The sequence below is a fragment of the Theobroma cacao genome, chromosome 7 (assembly GCF_000208745.1).
Source record: "Theobroma cacao cultivar B97-61/B2 chromosome 7, Criollo_cocoa_genome_V2, whole genome shotgun sequence".
Taxonomy (NCBI): domain Eukaryota; kingdom Viridiplantae; phylum Streptophyta; class Magnoliopsida; order Malvales; family Malvaceae; genus Theobroma; species Theobroma cacao.
Window position 1 is genome coordinate 8,363,781 of NC_030856.1, and position 7,325 is coordinate 8,371,105.

Sequence of the window (7,325 nt, forward strand, 5' to 3'; positions counted from 1 at the left end):
TTTTTTTGTTTTATTAATTCCTTAAATTCTAGCCATCCATTTATTTCCAAATTTTCACCATACACTTGTCCCACATATCCATAGCTTAGATAAAATTCTCAGACTTATCCAAAGTCTTGGTGGAGTAATTTTTTGAAATTACACTTTTATCCCCGTAAAAGTCAAAAATTACATTTTTGCCCCAAAAACTGAAAAATTTCCCATAGACATATTTTTCATCCCTAATACTCATACCATTCTCCAATTTGTCAAATGTGATCTAAATTCTCTCAAAATCTCAAATTTTGTTCGCATATGGAAAAATTACGATTTTGCCCCTACACTTCAGAAATCACCGAAATTAAACTTTTTCATTGCCAAACTCTCAAATTAAACTCTAATAAGTTTAATATAATCAATCTTAATCAAATGGGATTAAAAATTTCCATATTCGTCCTCAAGTGGCAAATTACCATTTTACCCCTAAAATACTTAAAGTTTGGATTAACTCCATATCGGACCTCGAACTCTGAATCCTCATTTTAAATCAACCCATAGGTTTTAGTTCTCTCAAATTCATCCTCGATTCTCTGTTTAAACTAGTTCAAGACTTATTTGACTGAACCGTACCATCAGGGGCAATATCGTCTTTTAATGATTCCTCGAACTTCCTAAACATACAAACATTCTATTGAGTATGTAAATGACGTCGTAATTATTTTATAGAATCGGGTTTGACAACAGTGAACCTACAGTTTGAAGGAATGCAAATCCAAGGGTAGTCCTCGATGAACTCAGCTATCTACAGCCTAATCTGAACCTGAAATGGGTGAAAAAGAGAATGGTGAGATTTTATAATACCAGTGAGTAAATAAACATCATTCAAAAGATCTAAAGTCGAGTAAAAGGAGACAATTAAAATATTTCATCTCAATATGTATTTCATAACATAAATATTCATTTCATTTAAATATTTAACATGGCTTATGAGTATCTTAAAAGCTTGGCTCCTGCCAAAATCATTCTCGGGGATACCTTGGCCGAGGCATCTAACCGAGTCTGCCAAGGCTGTTAAAAAGTTCGTATACACGTAAACATATTTTTAGTTTGAAAAACATAGTCATTCTTTGGCGTTAGCGGAGTTCATCATCACGAGGTGGTTCGACGTGACGTGAACTCTATCCATACCTCAAGAGATACCTTACGCACCTCTCTGACCAAGGTACATATATATATATATATATCTGGATTCCGTGCCCCTCTAATGGGCTGGTCCACAGAATCTGCCTACTGTAGCAAGCTAAACCCACCATACAATAAAATTTTGACAACATGACATGGCTAATATTTTACTATCCAGCATACAAGGGTAAAATAAAACAATTTATATAATTCATAAAACACAACCCAGCCAATCATGCCAACACAATAACAATATAACATAAGCCATCAATTTCCAATCATAAATTTACAACATACCGGTGGTCTCCAATTACTCTATTTTCAAAATCGTTATTTCGTTTCAAGACAATTTATAAAATCTTTTCATTTAAACATATTTTTGTTCATTAAACCTAAAATTAGCCATTTAACTCATTTTTCATAAAATTTCACCAAAATCGAATTAAAACATACTTTAGATAATTAAAATGATAATAAGGTTACTTACTATTTCAAGAGTAGAATTTCTAAAGTACTTTGACTACCGATCCTCGAGTACAATTTTTTTGCCTTTATCGGAGGATTCACCACCTAGACATAGTACAAAATCGAGAAACTTACTACATTGGTACTAAATCGAAATTAAACTAATTTAGACTACTAATACATGATATGGAATGCAAAAATGTCCGAATAGCCGTTTAAATACGGTATTCGACCTAATTCGCACTATTCTCGTTGTAATTGGCTAAAACCTCTAATTTAACTCCAAATCGATTTCTTTCACTTTCTACACTCCAATTATACTTAAAATACCTCAATGATTGTGAATGTAATTCAATTTATCTGTCCGAACCATAAATCTCACATGTTTATACATTAGGTAAAAATTCAAATTTTCATGCCAAAATTTCTCATTAAATTTCTAGCCTCACCAATCATTAAATACCGTCAAAATATCATGAAATATCATCAATTTCAGCCTCAATATCCTCCCTAGAAAATTCGGCCTCTTATGGGTTTGTGAAGAACAAAGTGATTTCTTACTAGATTTTCATACTTTCCATTACTAAACAACCAAAAACACTTAATTAACTTGAAATCTAGCAAAATTAATGCTCAAAACCTCTCCTCTCAAATTCGGCCAGCATGGGTTCATCATGAAAACTTGAGTTCTAAGCATGGAAAATGAAAAAAAAAGCATGGGTAGTGTAAATCACAAGATAAAATCACAAAATTTTACCTTTATTAACTTAATCCCTTAAAATCCCACACTTTTTCTTCAATTTTCCCACCTAGGTTTTGTTCTTTCTTTGTTCTTCTTCACTTCATACTTTGGCCAGCCATAATGAAGAAAATAGGCTGATTTTTGCTGATTTTAAAGCTAAAAAAATAAATGGATATAAACTTGACACATGTCACCATCCCATTGGTCCATTTTTTTAAACTTAACAATTAAGCAATCTCTCTCCACCACTTAAATTTTCTTCAATTATCCATGATAATATTGGATAAAATCCATATGCTGGACAAGTGTCGGGTGTGTAAAACTACAATTTTGCCCCTGAGGTGGCAAAATTATCATTTTACCCCTATGCTTCGAAAAATACCGAGATTACAATTTTTTTCACTTCTCAACCTCAAATCATGCTTCAATACTCAAATCATACTCTAATAAGTCAAATGGGGCCAAAAAGATCTTTTCTAAAAATTTTCATTTTGTCACCAGGTGGCAAATGACCATTTTGCCCCTGGATAGTGAAAATTTCGATTTGACTCCAAATTGATCCTTAAACTCCGAATTACCATCTTGAGTCATCCATGGACTGTGAAGCTCTTAATTTCACCTTAAAATTTCTATTTGATCTAGTTCAAGGCTTAAATCAACTTTGTTGTACCTCTAGGTACAATACTTACTTTTGTAAATTTTTCAGGACTCTCCTAGCATGCAATCATGCTATCATCACATGTATGTCATGACAAGTATTTTATAAGGTTAAGCTTTACAAAATATGTTTTATTCCATTTCAATGTCTCCAAGTTGGCTCAAAACAAAAACGTGCCAGCAAATTTTCTACAAAAACGATATTGAGTCTCGTACATTGTGCCAAGTACACCAAAGTCCCAATTACATTGAGATATGGTACTTTAGGAGCTAGTATATCCTCATTAGGTTCTCTAGGATGAAACGAATCCTTTTGGGGATTAAAAAACCTTATAACCATAAGGGTCTCGAAGGATGAACCTCATCCATGTTAAAACGTTTAAGCAACCTCTCAATATATGCTGACCGATGGACAAGTATTCCATTTGCTTTGTGCTCAAGTTCTAAACTAAGACAAAGTCTGGTTTTACGAAAACTTTTAACTTCAAACTCCCTTTTCAAATATTCAACAGTTTTAGATAACTCTTCTAAGTTCTAATCAAATTCATATCATCGACATAAACTTCTATCATAGCAAATCCGATTTTTGATTTCTTAATAAACACGCATGGGTAGATAGGATCATTTTTGTACCCTTCCTTAATTAAGTACTTGCTTAAACGTTGATGCCACATGTGACAGGATTGTTTTAACCCGTACAAAGATTTTTGCAACTTTGTTGACAATAAGTTACAAGGAGTGTATGCTTCAGGCATTTTGAATCTCTCGAGAATTTTCATATAAATATCGAAGTCTAATGAACCATATAGATATGTCGTCACAATGTCCATAAGACGCATTTCTAGTTTCTTAGAAACTACTAAGCTAATAAGGAAATGAAAGATAATCATATCCATCACAGGTGAATATGTCTTATCATAATCAATCCCATGTCTTTGAGAGAAACCTTGGGCAACAAGTCGGGCTTTATACCTCACGACCTTATTTTTCTCATTTCGTCTCCTAACAAATACCTACTTGTATCCAATGAGCTTTACATTGTTAGGGGTTCAAGATATAGGCCCGAAAACTTCTCGTTTAGCTAAGGAAGCTAATTCAGCATAGATTGCTTCCTCCCATTTGGGCCAATCTTGCCTTTGATGATATTCGATAATAGATCATAGTTCATAATCATTGTTTATAATCTCATGAGCAACTAAGAGTGGAAAAACATTATCGATGATTATCTTATTCAGATCCCAAATCTCATTACAATATGTAATGAAAATCTCAGTATTTTTAGGGTCGACGGTCTTTTCATGGGTTTGTGCCTCTTTATGGGCAATAAGTTCTCCTGGAGTAAGCTCAACACCAGGCTCTTCTGGAGTGGATTCGTGAATCTTCCCCTTTTATTTTTGAGGGACAATGTTTTTTTATCCTATTTGTCTTTCACACTTCAAATGTGAGCCATTTTGATCTATTTCAGCCTATTCTTCAAGAATAGTAATCCTAGTTGGAACATTCATAGTTGGAATATGAGGCTTTGTAATCTCGGCAGCATCATTAAATGCGTCAGAAAGTCTATTGGCAATAGCTTGCAAATGGATTATACGCTACACCTCATTTTCACATTTAAGAGTTCTTGGGTCTAAATGGGATAGATTTTTCTCATTCCAAGAGAAAATCTCAACTAGTTGTTGTTTCCCAGCCATGGAAGCCTTAGGTATTCCAATTAGTAGAAACATTGTTTCATCGAAATGACAATCTGCAAATCTGAAGGTAAAAAGATCACCCATTGTTGGTTTTAAGAACCTAATAATAAATGGTGAATCAAACCCAACGTAAATGCCCAAATGGTGTTGGGGAACAATTTTTGTCCTTTTTGGCGGTGTTACAAGCACCTACATAGCTCAACCAAAGGTGCGTAAATGTGAAATGTCTGGCTCATAGCCTAGAACCACCTGCATGAGAGATTGCAAGAGACTAGCAGTGGGGTGCATCTAATTAGTGCCATCACATGCAAAATAGCATGACCCCACGTTGAATAGTTGAGCTTTGTCCTCCATAATAAAGTCCGAGCAATAATTTGAATTTAATCAAGAATTCTGCCAATCCATTCTGAGTATGAACATGTGAAATCAAGTGTTAAACCTTAATTCTTGGTGAAGCACAATATACATCAAAGCTCTTTGATGTAAATTCACCAACATTATCCATCCTTTTGCTTTTGATTGGATAATTAAGGAAATGTGGACAAAGCTTTATAATCTGTGCAAGTAAACATGCAAATGCGATGTTGCATGTAGATACCAGGCAAACATGGAACCATTTGCAGGATGTGTCCCTTAATACCATGAAATATCTGAACAGCCCACTTGCCAATTGTATTGGTCCACAAATATTAACTTAGATTCTTTGCAATAATGAAAGGGATTCAAGATTCACCTTTGTCATAGAAGGTTTATTAATGAGCTTTCCTTGTAAACAACTTTCACAAGTATAATCTTTGGACAACAAAATCTTTTTATCCTTTAAAAGGTGTCCTTTAGTATTATGGATTATCCTACGCATCATTGTAGTTCTCGGGTGACCTAGGCGATTATGCCAAAGTCTAAACTCATCGAGATTTACCAGTTTCTAACACACGGTAGCTTAGGATTTCCTGATTCGAGTCTACCTCGACCCTAAAGTCCTATATCAATGATGAGTTACTTTATTTTGATATCACTTATCATGCACCTACGTTCCAACCTAAATGACATGTCTATTACCGATGCAAGTCCTTATTTATAAATAGAAAACTCATCTCATCTCTTACTGTGTAGGATCATGACACTCACATTCTAATTTAAAGTTCAATTTGCTATTTAATGCAACCAACACAAATACTATTTCGATGTGTATCCAATAAATTCCCTAGGTTCGAATTTTCTTTTGGGACGAAGGTTTGGGTTTTGAATTGGTCGAAAGGTGGTTAAGAAAGAAGAGAAGGTTTTTTAAGGGAGATTGGGGCCATGCACAAAAATGGTGCCGTTTGAGAAAAAAAAAGAAGAAAAGGAAAAAAAGCACGGACCTAAGCAACCTCGGCCCAAGTTATAGCCCGATTTGTGAATTAAAACCAAAAAGGTTAAAGCCCAACCTAGTTGGATCTTGGAGGTATGATTTGAGTTTATTTTGTGTTATTTTGAGCTTATCATTTATTATTTTATTATTTGTAATGTATTTAGTCATTTTTTATTTTTTTTAAATGTAATTTTAATAAATATTTAACATTAATAAAATTATAAATAAATAAAATAGTTATTTGAATTAATTCCTCACGATGGAATTTTATTTGAATTATGTATCAATATTTTTTAAATTGATTTTCCTAGGGTGAGGAATAATTTGAGACTCCATCAAAGTGTTGGAAGAGCTTATTAAAATTTATTCCAACATCCAAGTTACTTCACATAATCATCAAATAAAGAAATATTTGTATTTTCTTTCTGCTACCTGGCTTGTTTTGTTTCTACTATTTCTCTACTTCCCTATATGCTACCTCAAATGAAATAAAATGTTTCCTCGCCTTTCAAAAAAAATGTAGAAAAAATGTTAATTTTATTTTTCTCTTATTTTATACAAAGAAAATGTATTATATTTTATATATGTATATAAGTATGTATGTATTTAATTATATATGTACATATCTATAGTATTAGCTGTTCAAACTTTGTTTGTGCAATTTTTTTTTCATACGTAAGTAACAACTTAGAAAAGTACAGTCTTTGCCATTATATATATATATATATATATATATATATATATATATATATATATATGCATGTAAATCTCTCTTTATTTGTAATTTTTTTTGTCCAAAATGTTCTATCCTAATTACAATATTTTTAATAACACATTTAAAAATTAAATGCAAATTTTATTGGAGAGTGTTTTTTACTTTGGCTTTAGACTCCAGCTAATTAAATTTTCAAAGGAAGATTTGCTTTCATTTGCAACCAGAGAATAATTAGCGGACAACCAAGATAAGATTATCCTAGTTCTTATTTAACCTTTCTTTTTGAACTTTTTTATACATATCCAAAAAAATATAAATTACGGAACTGATTAATCCATTTAGAATTATTATTTTGTTTTTCAATAAGTCGATGGTGGAATTTAAGACTACACAAATGAATTTATAGGATTGTTTAAGTGATTTTATTTATATTTTATTGAGGGTTTATTTTAATCTTCCTACTGTGACTATGTAGATGAACTTAGATAGATTACAAAGATTCCTTTTCTGTTAGTTTCGTTACGTGTAAAATCAGCTCAGAGC